The sequence below is a fragment of the Vulpes vulpes genome, chromosome 2 (assembly GCF_048418805.1).
Source record: "Vulpes vulpes isolate BD-2025 chromosome 2, VulVul3, whole genome shotgun sequence".
NCBI lineage: Eukaryota > Metazoa > Chordata > Mammalia > Carnivora > Canidae > Vulpes > Vulpes vulpes.
The window spans coordinates 35,571,486-35,590,039 of NC_132781.1; the positions used below are offsets into that span (position 1 = coordinate 35,571,486).

Here is an 18,554-nt window from a genome sequence, read left to right on the forward strand (position 1 = left end):
AGAAGTAAAACCTAAATGTAAAAACTATGGACTTTAGGGTTGAGAATGCGGAGCAGACAGAGTCGATTCAACAGGGTTCCGGGCTGGACTATGGAGCAAGTAAATGAGCTGAAAGAGAAGGGCAATAGGGCCCTGAGTGCGGGCAACATCGATGACACACTGCAGTCCTACTCTGAGGCCATTAAGTTAGATCCCCAGAACCATGTGCTCTATAGCAATTGCTCCGCAGCGTACGCCAAGAAAGAGGACTACCAGAAGGCTTATGAGGATAGCTGCAAAACTGTGAACTTAAAGCTCAACTGGGGCAAGGGCTATTCGAGGAAGGCTGCAGCCCTTGAGTTCTTAAACCGATTTGAAGAAGCCAAGCGAACCTACGAAGAGGGTTTAAAACATGAAGCAAATAATCCTCAGCTCAAAGAGGGCTTACAGAATATGGAGGCTCAGTTGGCAGAACGGAAATTCATGAACCCTTTCAACATGCCCAATCTGTGCCAGAATTGGAGAGTAATCCCAGGACAGGGACACTGCTCACTGATCCTACCTACCAGGAGCTGATAGAGCAACTACGAAACAAGCCATCTGACTTGGGCACGAAACTGCAAGATCCCTGGATCCTGACTACTCTGAGCGTCCTGCCGGGTGTGGATCTGGACAGTATGGGTGAGGAGGAGAAAGTTGGAACACCTCCCCCAACTCCTCCTCCCAAGAAGGACACCGAGCCAGAGCCAATGGAAGAATATCTTCCAGAGAATAAGAAGCAGGTGCTGAAAGAGAAAGAGCTGGGGAACGAAGCCTACAAGAAGAAAGACTTTGACACAGCCTTGAAGCACTATGACAGAGCCAAGGACTTGGACCCCACCAACATGACTTACATGACCAATCAAGCAGCCGTGTACTTCGAGAAGGGTGACTACAGTAAATGCGGGGAGCTTTGTGAGAAGGCCATCAAAGTGGGGTGAGAAAACCGAGAAGACTATCGACAGATTGCCAAAGCTTATGCTCAAATTGGCAACTCCTACTTCAAGGAAGAAAAGTACAAGGATGCCATCCATTTCTATAACAAGTCTTTGGCAGAGCACCGGACCCCAGATGTGCTCAAGAAATGCCAACAGGCAGAGAAAATTCTGAAGGAGCAAGAGCGGCTGGCTTACATAAACCCAGATCTGGCCTTGAAGGAGAAGAACAAAGGCAATGAATGTTTTCAGAAAGGGGACTATCCCCAGGCCATGAAGCATTATACAGAAGCCATCAAACGGAATCCAAAAGATGCCAAATTGTACAGCAATCGAGCTGCCTGCTACACCAAACTCCTGGAGTTTCAGCTGCCGCTCAAGGACTATGAGGAATGTATCCAGCTACAGCCGGCCTTCTTCAAGGGGTACACCCGGAAAGCAGCTGCCCTGGAGGCAATGAAGGACTACACAAAAGCCATGGATGTCTACCAGAAGGCGTCAGATCTGGACTCCAACTGTAAGGAAGCGGCAGACGGTTACCAGCACTGTACAATGGCCCAGTACAACCACCAAGATAGCCCCTAAGACGTGAAGTGACAGGCCATGGCTGACCCTGAGGTGCAGCAGATAATGAGTACCCGGCAATGCAGCTTATCCTGGAGCAGATGCAGAAGGACCCTCAGGCACTCAGCGAACACTTAAAGAATCCTGTAATAACACAGAAGATCCAGAAGCTGATGGATGTGGGTCTGATTGCAATTCGGTGATGACTTGCTCATCATCTCCTTCCCTTTGCCCTCATGTGGAAAGAGGAGCTGGGACCGTGGCAAGCTACACAGAGCAGAGGGGAGAGCAGGGGAAAGTGAACAACTTCTCTCTATATATTTATATAGACCTATGTGGAAGACACAGAGATTTGTACTCACGTTACTCGCACCACCACTGCCTCTGGGCCTTCCCAGCACATGCATGGTCTCTTCTGCCGCCCCCAGGTTACCTGTTCCCTTCCCCAACTTCAGTCACTGTCTCAGCTGCTCTCCCATAGTTGGTTGTTTTTTATTTGGGGCAGTAGGCATGTATGGGGAGGGGGTGCTGTTCTTCCCCGACCTCAGGTCCCAATTGTCCTCATGTTAACTCCACATGCCCTTCTCCAATAAAACAAGCCAGTTGGGTGTGGTTATAAAAAATAAAAAAAAATAAAAATAAAAATAAAATAATAAAAATAATAAAAACTATGGACTTTAGGTAATTATGATGTGTCAACGTTGGTTCATCAAGTGAAACAAATGTACCACTCCAGTGGAGTGTTGATAATGGGGAAGTTATGCATATACGGGAAGGGTGTATATGAGAAATCTCTATACCTACCCTCAACTAAAATTTGCTGTGAACCTAAAACTGTTCTAAAAATAAAGTCTATTTTTTTAAAAATTTAAAGACTAAATAAATCAAGAGAGATACCTGGCAAAATTCCATTTCTAAAATAAAGATATGAAAATGTTTGACATTCTACCTTTTGTAAATCTTACTTTTCTAACAGTGAGTACTATGTCTGTGGCAGCTTTATAATTCTGATTACTGTGCATTTGATAAATACCAGCTATTGTTATAAAGACATTACATGTATTATTTAACTTTAACCATTATGATGATCCTGTGATGTAGGTAAAATTTTATAGAGGAAAGTTTTCTTTAAGCATTTATTTCATTCTTCAAAAACAATTTTTAGTATATTGAGCAATAAAAATAACATGGGAAATGTTGCTATCAACAGCAAAGATTTCAAATATAAAGTATTTAACATTATGGGGTGCTGATATTCATTTACTGGTTGATTAGAAAAGTGACTTAGAGACAAAGAAGAGAACAAAGATAACAAAGATTGAAAGCTGCAATCTTGCTTTCATCAGTATGCTTCCAAAAAACCAAAAAGAAAACAAATTTAACCTCCGGTATTCACATAGTAAATATTATAATTTATCATAATTATAGGGTAACTTATACACTATTCTTGAAATTAATAGTTTAAGATATTAAAATCTCGCTTTGTAATTACTTATGTAAAAATGATTTTTATTGATAATAGCAGAAATATTAACAAATTGTTTACTATTTTATAAATTTGGAAGGTATATTAATTTATGAGTCTATTAGAAACTTTAATTGTAACTTCCTATTTTTTTCCTTCCCATGGACATTTTCCTCTAAATTAAAGGAAACCATTGATGAAAGGACACAGAAGCAAAAAAAAAACAAAAGTTAAAAATTAAATTTTTATTTAACAATTAAGAAATACTTCATAAATGAGTTCCCTGAAAAACATATACAGTTAATTCTGAGTCATAATATTATAATGAAACTTTGAGTAGTAACTAAAGACTGTATCAAGGAAAATGTATTGTTTAGGATAGAGGCAATAATGCTCCAACAAAACAAAGCAAAATCTTGCTTGAATTTATCTCCCTAATAAGCAAGTTAAATTACAACTGCTTATCTGTTATGATAAACAAAGTATATACAGAATCATGTGGCATATCAACAGATATGTATAACCACAGCTTAACTGAGAAACATGGGATACTTGAAATAAGAGCGGTAAAGTCTGGCTCAATTCACAAAAAGATGTTAATTACACTAGCTTCTGCCAACCCAGCACAGAGGCCAAATACACTACACTGTGTAAAAGCATATCTGCTTTTATTATGCTTTGGTTACCCTAAGACTTTATCAATGTGCATGGAATCAATACAAACCAACACATATTAAACATGTCCAGGAAGCCAACAAATCACATAATTTGAGACATCTTGAGAAATGTAGGAAAATTAAAGTTAATAGATTATATGAAATCTACTTCTCAAAAATCAAAGAATATGAAAATGTACTGACATATTTTAGAAAAGAATATGTGTAAAATCTATTACTTCTGTGTTTTCCCTTCTCAATACTTAAAATGATAACAAAAATCTGAGCATTTTTATTTTTTAGAGGAAAACTAAATATGTTCTAAATCTAATCTAATTTGACTTACCAAAGTTCAAGAAAATCATTATTTGTACACCACAGAATGTGGTTTTTTTTTTTTTTTCCACAGAATGTGTTTGAAAGTTGGACGGAATATTTACACTCAGTTTTACTAAATGTTTTTATATTCCATAGTATGTAATAAAGCCACATCGTTGTCATTTCCTTTTCCTGAGGTATCAGATTTAGGTAAAAAGTAGATGAGACTTTAAATATGTCTCATAATAATATGCAGAGTTACTTTATAATTAAGTATAAATTAAATTGCAACAACACTAAATGCCTAAAGATACAGACATAGTTAAAACATAAATGGTCTTCCAGTTTTCATAGTTTTATTATAGTAAAAGATTACTTTTATAGTATAGTTAGAAGAAAAATGTTTTTCTTACTTGACTGTCTTTACAAAGATAGGTGGAATGGGGAGAATCAAGAGGAACCAAACAACAAAGCAAAAGTTGTGAAATATAACATTATATCCAATGTGGTTAATCATACTTTCAAAATATATTAAAGTGAAAATGTATAATTGCCTTCCACTAATTAAAAAGTCTTTACAAACATGTACTGAACAAAATAAAAATAAATTATTTGCAACGTACTTTTGAAACTCATAATCCAAAAAACTAACCCTCATTCACAATTCACAAATAAAACTATGTGAATGGTAACAGATGCAGTGCAAAGCTATACAATATGCAAAATACTAAGGCTATACTGGAGCAACTGTAACCACAGCTTAACCACAGCAAGAGGTGAATCTGTGACACAGCCTTATAAGAAATTTTAGATTATGAGGAATAAAAATTACCTTTATTGCCCAGGATCAAGAAAAGTAGTAACATACCACCTTTATAAATTAAAGCTATTTCTGTACAATATCTAACTAAAAGATGGCCAAAATAAATTTCTACTCAAGTAAAACCCTGAATTTATTTGCATTATAAAATAACAGTGCAATTAGTGTTTTTCAAGAATTATCTACAAGGTATTTTAGATTAGTAAAGGGCTGGAGCTGGAGATACAAGTTAGCACAGATGTTCATAATTGAAATCTGGATTGTCTCAGAACATATAAAATGCAAGGTCAGTGTATTTATCCTATATATAGTATAGAAACACTGATTTTAAAAGCAAAGGATGAAAAGCAGGTGGTTTTCACAAAACTTACTCTTTTCACTTCAAAAGTATGTACAAGAAGCCAGAAATTGTATGACAGATAAATGGAATGATGTAAAGGTTCAGAAAAAAATAAAAAGAAATGTCTCCAAGGTTCTAGTCCCAGTCAGATGGAAAGTTAAAAAGGGAAACTGGAAATTCCCATTTTGACTTCCAGGATTAAGCAATTTAATAGTTATCAGTTCGATGGTACAAAAGTGGTTAGAATTCATTTTGAAAAGCATAGTTCAAGATCCAAATTCTCCTAAGAAACGGGAAGAATGTTTTTTCTCACTTATCAAAAGTAACTTCTAAAAAAATAATAACTTCTTTACATTTGAACCTAGATTTTAAAATAAAGGAGAAACTTTAAAAAAAAAAGCCTACCTCGGGCAAGCCTCAGTTCACTGGATCTATGTCACATTGATTTATAACAGTTATTTCTTAGAGGGAAAAAAAGCACACACAGATGCAAACAATTACTCTATTTTTGTAGGCAACAAGTGAGGTGGGTGGTAACTGAGAAATTTTTTTAAAATCCTGTCACAATATTCTGCTTTTTCTTAAGAAACCCTCCTCACACAACAAACGTTTGCCACATCAGAGAATTTCCAGGGCCTGAAGCACCACTTTGATTCCAGACCGCTGCAGGCATTAGCAGGAGGTAATTAGGGTAAAAAGTTCAGCCACAGTTCCATGTCTAGAGTCCTGCCAGAAATAAATTTCCTCTCTATTCACTGGTTTCTACTGTACCCTCCCTAAGAATCATATTGAAAACATATTTATCTTTGTAGAGTTTGTTCCTCTTCTAATTAACATTACAGCGTTTAGTGTTTAATAATTTAAAGCGGCCCCAAACGCAGCAGTCCAGTCTGTAAGAGTGGAGGGGCGCATTACCATCTTTCCTATAGCACTGCTTCGTTTGACAAGTGACTAGCAGAAGTATGCACTACAGCTTTTTTGATCAAGCTCTCCGGTCGTCAGAAACTTCACTTCTATTTCCTTGTTTGAGAAAGGTGCATGGACAAACTGACAAGCAGATGCATTCAGAATGTGCTCTTGAAATTTTTCATTTTTCAACGAAATGAAAAGATTCTAAAGATTCTAAGAAAACAAGGTTTAAGACGAAATAGGAAATGTGATTTTACAACACACAAATTCATTATATTTCATTGTTTCCACAGGGACAAACAGTAACTGTTAACCTTTGAGTAAGTGATAGAATTTAAATACACCAATACTTATACCACTTACAGCACTTCCAGGTTTCAGAAGTATTAATAATAACTCCAAAGGGGCACTCAAAAGTCCTGGCTCTCGTGGGGCATCTCTATCTGCACCCCTCTCCACAAGCACAAGCACCCACACCCAAGCAGGAGGCACTAATGAGTAAGCCAGTTATCTCACACTAACTGCTTGGGCCTTTTTTAGTGTGTCTGGGAAACAAAATGTTAATAAAGTCACTTGAATGCCAAGAAAAGCCACTTGTTATAACAATTGTGTCTAACAAAGGATAAAATCAGTTAACATTAAAATATAATACACTGAAAAGACTTTAAAACAACAAAAACAACTAAATCTTGCCTCTGGGATGTTATACCGATTGTGACAACCACTTTAATGAGGCCAGAAAGTTTATTTTTAAATAAGAATAATCTATTTATAAAACAATACTTCAGGTCGTTTGTAATTTTTTTCAAGTTTTTCAGCAAAGTATTAATCCAAAAGGAGTTTTTTTCCCCACGTTTTTAAATCCCCTTCAAAGTATCCTGAGTTATGACTAACAGCTTTACACTTAGAAATAAATAAGAGAACTGTGGCATTCTGTACACTCTTGCACAGAATATGAAACCCAGGATTTTAAAGCCTAACTTTTGATTTAGCAATCCGACTCCTAGGTACATATGCCAAACAGAAATGTACAGCAAATAATGTATATACGGTAGACACAAATGTTCACCTCTATTCACTATAGGCCAAGCATCAAATTACCTAAATGTCCATCAAGAACACATAACACTGCCCTGTCCAACATTATCTAACCACATGATCCAGTATTTTTTACATATCTCTTATCACTATACTCTACACTTTACTTATTTTCTTTCTATGCTACAATGCCAGCTCAATTGGTGTGTAGATTTTTGTCTCCTTAGAAGCAAGTTTCTCAACCTTGGCCCTATTTATTGACATAGGCTGAATAATTCCTTATTGTCAGGGGCTGATCTCTACATAATAGGATGTTTAGCAGCATCCTTGACTCTACCCCCTAGATACAACTAGCTCCTCCCCACCTCAAGGTGTAATAATCAAAAATGTCCCCAGGCACTGCCATGTGTCCAGGAATCAAAATCACCACCTCTTTCTCCCCTCAGTTCAAAACTATTGCCCGGGATTACTACTGATTTCCCAGATATTGCAAGAGTAACTGAAACAATATTAAGAGAATATAGGGGTACCTGGATGGCTCAGTCAGTTAAACATCTGACTCTTGGTTTTGGCTCAGGTCATGATCTCATGGGTTGTGAGATGGAGACCCTCGTTGGGCTCCCTGCACAACAGGAAGTCTGCTGAAGGATTCTCTCCCTCTCCCTCTGTCCCTTACCACCCTCATGCTCTCTCTCTAAAATAAATAAATCTTTAAAAAAAAGAATATAATGTTCCCTTTTAGAAGAAAAGGGGAAAAAACATTAAAATGAAGCATTTCTTTGAAATAGCAGCATAAGTAATCTATAGCAAACATTTTTATGGTAAGCATTTTTAAATCATACACACACAAGATATGATTTACCCAGAAGCAAATAAAGATGCCTTACATCTCACTGAAGTGTATAGTGATTTATTGTCGATCACATCAACCTAGCTCTTGATTAAAACACATTTAAGTCTTAGTTAATACAAATTATCTTTCTCAAATCCCAACACTTGGATTCAAGAAAATCATCAAGAAACACAACTAGTGACATTTAAAGGGATTTTATTTTAGCTAAATACCATATAGCTACATCAACAAAATTTTTTCCCAAAATTATGGAATAATACTTGATTTGGAAACTGTCGTGGTTCTTCATAATGAATTACTCAATTTTCATCATCAATTTAGTCTTTAGGACAAGCACAACAGAACAGTGATCTCTCGATAGGGCTTATTCACTGTGCACATGCCCTATTCCACCAGAAAGAGACTAAGCGTGCTCTAATGGAATTCCACAAAGTCAGAATCTATGCAGATGTTCTTTCTCTTTTGGTTTTCCTTTAATTTGCAAATCTTGTAATCTAAGCCTGAAGCTGACCGAACCAACATTTAAACCAGTATAGCAATATCAGCCAAAAACTCAATCTGTTTTCTATTTATATGTCAAGACTGCATCCTTTTGGTGGCTGAAAAAATTTTGTTTTGAAATGATTACACAGAGAAACTGCAAGGTCTTTAGTAGTTTTATGAACTTGTCCTAGATGGAAAGCTTTTCTTTTAAAAGGCCTTTGGTTTCAAATGTAGAGCAGAAGAAAAAACAACTTTGAATTAAAAACTCCTAGCTTTATGTTTTTAGCTATATACTAAAGTCATCCGAAACTACATGACAGCAAAGTATCTCCCCCAAAAAGACCCCAATGATACTCAGAGACTTATTACATCAAAATGTACTTCTTCAACTCCCTTTCTACTGGGAGGGGCAGCAAAGATGCATTATAAAAGGGCATAAGAAAATTACTGTGGGTGATGGATATGCTCATTACTTTGGAGTACTGGTTTCATGGGTGCATACATATGTCAAAATTTATCATACAATACACTTTAAATATGTGATTTGTTGTATTTCAGTTTTACCTTATAAAGACATAAAGATATAAACATAGCATGAGTTTCTTTGGGGAATATAAACAAATAACCATTTTCCAATGAAAGTAAGTGGCTCCTGTTCATCAGAGATATACAGTACTGGGCTGACATGAGACTGACAAACCTGTAGCACAAGAACTGGATAAACTGGGCAGAGTCTCATTTCTCCAGTAGTCATACAAGCAAAGCTTCCCCAAAACACTACATATATACATCCATGCATTCATACATACATACATCTGTTCTTCATATATATGAAAAGAAATTCCTGGTAGAGTATTATTCCCTGGCTATCCTTCATATCTTTCTGAACCAAAGGTACACCTAATATGAACCTGCCACTATACTAAATTCTTGAAAACATGATCTCATTTAATCCTCACAAGAACCAAGCACACAAGAACTTGTGTGAACCAAGTTCACAAGAACTCTCTGCAGGGAGCCTAATGTGGGCCTTGATCCCAGGACCCCAGGATCATGACCTGAGCCAAACACAAATATTCAACCACTGAGCCACCCAGGAGTCCCTAAAATATGTATATTAGTGGAATATGTACACAAAGAGATAATGTGCATGAGGTAGCACTAATAATCATTGTTAAATGAAAACATAGCATAAAATATTAACAAAAGGCAAAACGACCAAGGTACAGATAAGAACAATACAACTCAAATATTTTTACAAATGTATTTGCATGTGTATATATGGCCATCTAACTCTCAAATCTCCAAATACCTTTAAAAAATAATATATAAAAATAATAATAATATATATCAGGGATGCCTGCCTGGGTGGCTCAGTGGTTGAGCAAAATCTGCCTTCAGCTCAGGGCATGATCCTGGGGTTCCAGGATGGAGTCCCGCCATCAGGCTCCCCACAGGAAGCCTGTTTCTCCCTCTGCCTGTGTCTCTGCCTCTCTGTGTCTCTCATGAATAAATAAATCTTTAAAACATATATAGATACACATATCTACATATATCTCAACAAGCAAAGCAAGTGAAATTGCCCCTAAATTGCACTATAGCATAATTAAGAAGAGAAAAACCAACAAATTTAAATAACATTTACATAGGGGAATCAGAAATATTCTAAATTGGCAGAGCCTTCTGAACTGGCTAGAACTGAGCACGGATTACTTGAAAAACAAGTAGAGAGAGCAATGGTCCTATAAGTGGCAGAGCATAGATAAAATCACCTAGGATTTAACTCCCAGATACAATGAGTCTCATCTAAGTGGGGAATTGCTAAAAACAGGTCTCAGATCAGTGGGATCAAAGTGTTGACAACTAATAAATCAAAAAAAGAGGGCTGAGAACAAGTGCGGGACCAGAGATGCCAGCCAGAAGGAAAGCATCAGAGGGGAATCACAACAGATATGGTATGTGTCCTCAGGAACTTAATGGGAAAGGAAAGATGGAAGAAAGCAGCTGAAGGTAAAGGTCTTGTCAGAAAACCAGGAAGACTGAAGCCAAAGCCTCAAGGTACCATTTATTAAAGAATCCCTATAGTACACCTTATCTACAGAAAAAGACACACTCCCACTAGGAAATCAGATAAAGCACCTGACCCCTCCAATCACAACCCTTAATCTCTATAAAACTGATTGTTAGGGGTGCCTGGGTGGTTCAGTGGTTGAGCATCTGCCTTCGGCTAGGTGTGGTCCCCAAGTATCAGGATCAAATCCCACAAAGGGCTCCCCTCAAGGAGCCTGCTTCTCCCTCTGCCTATGTCTCTGCCTGTCTTTCTGTGTCTCTCATAAATAAATAAATATTTAAAAAAATTTTTAAACACTGATTGTTTAAAGCTGCCCCAGAAAAAACACATTGAGTTTATCATGAATAAAAAAAGGAATAATAACATTCACACTAAACTACTAAAAGAAAAAAACAGGATTATATAATAATGAAAATATCCCCCCCAAATCCCACAAAATAGAAAACTATGAGTACAAGATAACTACCCAAGCCTGCATGCCTCACTTAGTGACTTTAATTTGTTCCTGAAAACTCTACAACTAAATGAAAAGGGATTAAATGGAAAATAAATTCCATTACTTTTAATGGGAAAAGCTATAATGAGTTTTCTTCCAATCCATATTTTCACAGAGACAGGAAAAGATATTAATCAAATACTAAAAATGGGTTTACCTGATAAACATTACTCTGAAAGTAAATAGAGATTATACTTTAATTATGAAATAATGAAAGGTTATCATACTAGTCATAATAGAAAGACTTATACATAAGTAGGTTGTCGACAAAGAAGAGTATCAGAAAATCATTTCTTTGAAACTGAATAATCTCCTTTCAGGTTATCTACTTTCAGGTGGACATTCAAGATCAAAATCAGGTATGTTTGGTGAGAATTATCTTTTTCCTCATATAATGATACTAAAAAATTTTTTAAAGCTTAACATAGCCATAATAGAGGAATCTGTGTTAAGAAAAAAAAAAAAAAAAACACAACCCAAAGTGGAAGTTTGACTGACTGACTTCCCACAGTTTGTCTCCATTTAATATATCACATACATTTTGTTTCTCAAGTATCAGGACTACTTCTCATGGCATGATGTAATATCTTAGAATATATAGCCAAGTCAATCATTAGCTAACTCTCAAGAAAATACCCCTTTTAGGGGGCACCTGGGTGGCTCAGTGGTTGAGCATCTGCCTTTGGCTCAGGAAGTGATCCCAGGGTCCTGGGATCAAGTCCCACATCAGGGGACTCTCCAGGGAGAGCCTGCTTCTTCCTCTGCCTATGTCTCTGCCTCTCTCTGTGTCTCTCATGAATAAATAAATAAATAAATAAATAAATAAATAAATAAATAAAATCTTTTTTAAAATACCCTTTTAAAAATTCTATTTCCATTTTTAATCCTTTTTGCAAGAAAAGCCATCTTTTGCTTAATGATTTAAGTTTTTCCTGTGCTTCTCTTTTATCTACACCATTCTCCTCACCAATTTTTCAACCTTTTTAGATTCACAAATCTCTTGCTCTCAAATCACACTTTAAAATAAAATTACAGCACAGAAAAACTGATGAGGACAAAATAAAAGCTAAAATCAAGAGTGTTTCCACACCAGCATGGCTGGCAGGAACCAAGTCCCTCAGAGTCACCTGCTGAGAGCACATGTCTAAACAGTGAGTATAACTGGGGTGGCCTAGAACCTACTGACAACAGTGCTGCCACCACAGGAGACTGGTGCCCAGCTGATACTGAAACCTATGGGGCAATGACAACTGGGAGGATCTGGAGTCTGAGAGCCGGCAAGCAAAGGCTGAGCTGACCTGGAAGCAGCGTAAGAAACATCGGTGGAAAATGGAGGCCAAACTGAAAAGAATGCAGCCAAGGGCACCATGAAACTGGGAACCCGAAAAAAAAAAAAAAAAAGAAACTGGGAACCCGGAATCTTCACTGAACCGCCAGTGTTAGCACTTCCAGCCGCAGAGAATAGGCCCCAGGGATGTGTTTATTAAGCCAACTATGCGAGCCCAGCTGGCCCAACCAGGTAGATCTCACACATACATAGTTGTCGCCACCATAAATTCTATTTAAGGAAAGAAAAAAAGAGAGAGAAAGAGATAGAGGAAGGAAGGAAGGAAGGAAGGAAGGAAGGAAGGAAGGAAGGAAGGAAGGAAGGAAGGAAGGAGAAAATATTATACTCAAACATATGGAAGCAGTGGCTGTAAACAGACAAAAGTTAAGAAGGTGCTATCACATCATCCTTCTCACTAGGGATATACATAGATGATTAATATGGTTCATGTACCTATGGCTGTCTGACAAACCACCAGAAATCATAATGCTTTTGACCAATAACTGCTTTATTTCCCATGATTCTGTGGATTGGGTAGGTGGTGGCTTTGCCATTGTTTCCTGGGCTCATATTCCACCTTCTGAATTGGCTGCATGTTGGACTCAGTTGGGAAAGTGAGGATGGTTAAGCATCTCTTTCTATGTGGACTTTCACCCTCATATAATGTTGCTGATGGTGACTTAACATAGGGGACCCAGAAGATGAATATCTATCAGGCATGTGATTGTCGTATGTTTCCTGATAGAGTAATTAACGCAAGTCCCACAAACAAGCTTATATTCAAGTGAAAAGAATCTTGCCATTTGCAATGAGGTGGATGGAATGAGAGCATATTATGCTAAATGAAGTAAGTCCCTCAGAGAAAGGCAAATGCCATATGATTTCACTCATATGTGGATTTTAAGAAACAAAACAGATGAACATAGGGGAAGGGAAGGAAAAATCAAATAAGATAAAGGCAGAGAGGAAGGAAAACCACAGAGACTCTTAAATACATGGAACAAACTGAGGGTTGCTGGAGAGGATGTGGGGGGGTGAGGTAACTGGATGATGGGCATTGATGTAATAAGCACTGGGTGATGTAATGAGCAACTGATGAATCACTAAGCTCCACCCTTGAAGCTAATACTATATGTGAGCTAACTGGAATTTAAATTTTCCATTCAAAAGCTTGAATGGAAAGAAAAAAAAAGATTCAAGTAGGAAGGCCCTACACAAGAACATTGGGAGATGTGACTGGGAAGTTCCATTCAATGAAAGACATTACTGTAATAATTGGAAGTAGTGTATGTTTCAAAGTTATTTGATACAATATTCTGACTAGAAGCTATTGTTTTGATTAAGCTACAGTGGTAGCTTCACTTGAAACCACATGTACAAATATTACACTTGGAGCACCTGGCTGGCTCAGTCGTTGAGCCTCTGCTTTTAGCTCAGGTCACAGTCCCAGGGTCCTGGGATCGAGTCCCACATCAGGCTCCCTGCGGGAGCCTGCTTCTCCCTTTGCCTAAGTCTCTGCCCCTCTATGTCTCTCATGAATAAATAAATAAATAAATAAATCTCTAAAAAAATATTACTCTTAATTTATATTTAATTACTATGTGTTGTGTGAAAGTTCCACTATACCAAGAAGAAAAAGAAAGGTGTAACGTATGGCTTTTCAAGAACCATTATATATAGTAAGTCAATACTGCTTATTGCTTACAATACAATAATGTTTATTTTGCAATTACAGATTTGCAATACAAATTTTTGTATTTGTACAACAGGATAAGCAATTACAGATTTGAAACAACACTATAAATCAGTAAGTCACAAATTCAGAATGGTCAAATAATAAGATATGAAAGAAGAGTTAACTAAATTGAAAATTGAGAAGTTTTTTAAAATTGTTAATGTGCTGAGGCACCTGAGTGGCTCAGTGTGTAAGCATCCAACTCTTGATTTCAGCTTGGGTCATGATCTCAGGGTCCTGAGATCAAGCCCCACATTAAACTCCATGCTCATTGTGTAGTCTGCTTGAGATTCTATGTCTCTCTCTCCCTCTGCCCCTTTCCCTACTTAGTCTTAGAAGTAACTTAGAATAGCCAAAATTTCCTGGAGTGTCTAAAAATAAAAAGACAATAAAACCAAATGTTGATAAGGAAACAGAACGCAAAATCTCATACACTGCTGGTAGGATTGTAAAAATAGGACAACCACTTTGAAAAACATACTCCTACCATATGATTCAGCCACTCTACTCATAGGTATTGAGTATTGGTCCAAAAGAAAAGAAAGTATATGTTTATACAAATACTTTAAAATTATGTTCATAGCAGCACTATTTGTAAAAGCCAAAACCTACGAACAACTGAAATATCCAACAGGTGAGTGGATAATCAATATTCATGATATGATACTAGTCAGCAATAAAAATGAATGAACAAAATGAATGAACTATTCATAAATGCAACGACATGGATAAATCTCAAAAGAAATATGCAATATAACAGAAGCCTGACCAAAGATGCTGTATGATTCCATCTATATAAAACTCTAGAAAATGCAAACTAACCTATTGTGATAGAAAGTAGATCAGTAGTCATCTGAGGAAAAGGAGCTGGTAGGGAAGGGACTCAAGGGATCTTTTGGAAGTGATAAATATGTTCCTTATTTTGTTTGTGGTGATAGTTTCATAGGTGTATACATATGTCAAATATAAAATCGTACACTTTAAATATAGTTTATTTTATGTCATTATACTTCAATAAAGTCATTAAAAGTGTGTACAAAGGTTTTTTGCTACAATTTGTGATTCTAAATGTGGAGTAATGTCAGTATATCAAGGAAGCTGTGTCAATAAAATTGACAGCATTTTAATTTTTTGTGCTAAAACATAACAGCAATTGAATACAAAGTACACTAGCTCAACTGAATGCAGAAAACCAGGAGGAATCAAGTTTTTTGTGGCTTAGTTTGACGATGTGCTCAGGCTACAATGTACTAAGAACTTGTTTCTATATGGTCTTTGTCCATTTTGCTCTTTTCTCCCTAACAACTTTCTCAACTCTTCCTTACATCCCCATTCCAACAAAGTACCTTCACCTTCTTTTTTAGGTAAAATCCTTTATTTACTAGCAATTTTTTTTTTTTTTAGTATTAACAATTCTTTTTAAAAGACCTAATTTCTGGGGCACCTGGTGGCTCAGTCAGTTAAGTGTCTGTCTTCAACTCAGGTCATGATCCCAGGGTCTGGGATCAAGCCCTGTATTAGGCTCCCTCTCAAAGTGGAATCTTTTTCTCTCTCTGCCTCCCCCACCCCAGCTCATGTTTGTGCTATCTCTCTGTCTCTGAAATAAATAAAAATCTTTTTTTTCAAGTCCTAACTTTTAATCAGGATTATTGCTCTGATTAACAACACATCATAAATTTCTTCCATATTTGTTTTCCCCATAAACTCTGTTTTATGTGAAATTCTACTGAACAGAAGTATGCTGCTCCTCCAAATACACTCTGTATTGTCTGCTCCTTGCTCCCTGCCTTTTAGGAGACTGGCCCAAACCATATGGATTGCTTCAACGGGCTCTCTGAACCTTCAGAACTTAGTCTTTGGCTTCTGGCTGGGTTCAGCCTGAGAAGGAGCCATCTAGAGAAATAGAGTATGGTTGGAATACTCCTGACTGCTCTGCTATCAGATTATTACAGGTAAGCCAAATCCTTCCACCAAAGTTTCTGTATGTGACCCTCTTGATCAGGCTCCCTTTGCAGGTTCTGCTAATGGCTCTCTCCCCTTGCCTAGAAATCGTAAAGGTCTCAGTTCCCCCACATTTCACTTTAACTTTCCTCAAATTAATTTGAATATTTACCTGTTTCTAGCCAGGATCCTAACAAATATGTTTTCAGGGATACATACAGCATCTAATAGCAAGTAAGGAAGTTCTTATTTAAGCAAACATTCCTTTGGTTTGGTCACATACATACAACCATTTTGGTGGGCTATTTGAAATTTGTACCAATTCCAGGATCACAAGGAAATATAAAGCTATGCCTATAAATATGACCTTACAACACACCACATAGGAGTGTACATAGTTCAGATATTTTTTTACATAAACACATTTTAAAAACTTCCCATGGTTAAAATATTACATAATATATGTCTCAGTTTACAGATCTATCCAGCATGTGTTTTGAAACTTTGTAAGTGTGACTCAAGTGTGTAATATTCTGGCTCTCTGCCTTCCCCCATAGACAAATTAAAAATTTGTTTTAAGTGAGTAAATCAATCTGGTAAATGTTGCATAATTAACATTCCTGTTAGTGACTTTTGTTACTAAAGGCAGTGTAACACTTCAAGGTATATAAAGTATATCTCTAAGCCACATAAGAAAAAGTACTTAAGTAGTAATAGTAATGTCATCTTATTTTTTTAAGATTTCATTATACCCAAAATCAGATGAACAGGGTGTACTCTAGATAATATGAAAGTCCAGAGGCCCATGGATAATCCATGATTTTGAATACCCTATTATGCTGATCCATTGCATTAAAAACCTCTATGCCAATGTGGCAGCTCTGATAAATGGTATGTATGTCAAAGATGTAAAAGCCCACTCTTTGAAGGCAATAAAGAGAGCCACAGAGCCATGCAGAGCGCCAGAAGAAAATGCAGAACACCCACAAGAGTGAAAAAATACCAGAGATGGGCAAGTGAAAGACTTGGTCCTTGAAAGAAGGCCAAGGAACTGTTTGGAAAGCCCATGTATTAAAGCACCAAAGACTGGAAGAATAACATAAATCTCGTTTGTGTCTGGAGAAGTAATACCAGCCCAAAACGTGATTTCATCAGACCTCATGAACACAACAGGATGAAAATTAGTCAAAGCTCAAAATACATGCTATCATATACAACATCATCCATGACACTGCATGACAAAAAGAAACATGGCATACCTATTGTCCCAAGCAATCTCACTTCTAGTTTTAATTAACGAAACTTTTATCTACTTTATACACAACTTGAAATAAAGTCTCATCAGTAACACCTCAGGACACTGAAACTGTGCTTGACCTCCACCTAAATATCAGTCCCATGGAATTCAGCCAATCCAAGATGGCTCTTTGGCAGTCTGCAACAAAGCTGCTAAAAATTAATAGTGTGAACTATTATATTTGATGACTAGTCCTTAATTTTTATTTTTTTTAAAGATTTTATTTATTTATTCATGGGAGACACACAGAGAGAGGCAGAGACACAGGCAGAGGGAGAAGCAGGCTCCATGCAGGGAGCCCAATGTGGGACTCAATCCTGAGTCTCCAGGATCACACCATGGGCCGAAGGCAGGTGCTCAACCACTGAGCCACCCAGGTGTCCCTAGTCCTTCATTTTTAAATCAAGACTTTATTATTATTTAGCTGTTAAACTTACGTTCTCTTTTTCAAGGTGAATTTAAGTTGATAACAGATATTTATTTGAATATTAGTAGGGAACCTGTCCTATCTTGAAATTACTTTGTTCTCAGCAAAAGTTGGCATTGCACTTCATTAAGTAAGAGGGCTTCTTAACCTTGGCAACCACAGCACAGTATGGTTCAAGATTCTGCCCAAGATGGGTGTCACGACTGGGTGCGTGTTCATTCCCAGCACAGCCACTGCACATATCTATTGGTTCACTGACAGAGACAAGAAGAAATGGGTTGCCCATTATTCCTACTCATAGAGTTTGACAGAAAGAGACAGGGCCTCTCTGGAGTTAATCATTACTATGTGTCAAAGGGCTTAGAGAACATTGACTAAAGAAGCATTTTCTTGACTGATAAGAAATAACTCATTTATGCTCCTCTACCCTTTCTAGAAGGTTATGCAATAATGTAGTGCATAATAAAAACAACAAAAACAATTTAAGTTTTTTTTTTTAAGATTTATTTATTTATTTATTTATTTATGATAGACATAGAGAGAGAGAGACAGAGACACAGGAGGAGGGAGAAGCAGGCTCTATGCCGGAAGCCTGATGTGGGACTTGATCCTGGGACTCCAGGATCACGCCCTGGGCCAAAGGCAGGCGCTAAACCACTGAGCCACCCAGGGATCCCCAATTTAAGTGTTTCTTAAATTAGCTACTTCTATTTCCAATGTCCATGTCCTTTGTATATCACTGCTATCATGCAAAGGAGATTCCCTTTGCATTTACTATAAACAAATGTGTTAAAACGAAGAAAAAAACAAATCAGGGAGGTCCCTTTACATTCTGAAAAATCCCACCTGAGTAGTTGAGTA

General features: G+C 37.1%; 1 protein-coding gene and 2 pseudogenes across 25 annotated transcripts in view; 2 read left to right on the plus strand and 1 right to left on the minus strand.

Moving 5' to 3' along the window:
* BCAS3 (BCAS3 microtubule associated cell migration factor) overlaps window positions 1-18,554 on the minus strand; it is a 590,779-nt gene that overhangs the window by 479,676 nt on the left and 92,549 nt on the right. The gene's annotated exons all lie outside the window — the stretch shown is intronic.
* Window positions 91-1,744, plus strand: LOC112917951 (stress-induced-phosphoprotein 1 pseudogene; annotated as a pseudogene).
* LOC112918111 (NADH dehydrogenase [ubiquinone] 1 alpha subcomplex subunit 1 pseudogene) lies at window positions 15,937-18,071 on the plus strand (annotated as a pseudogene).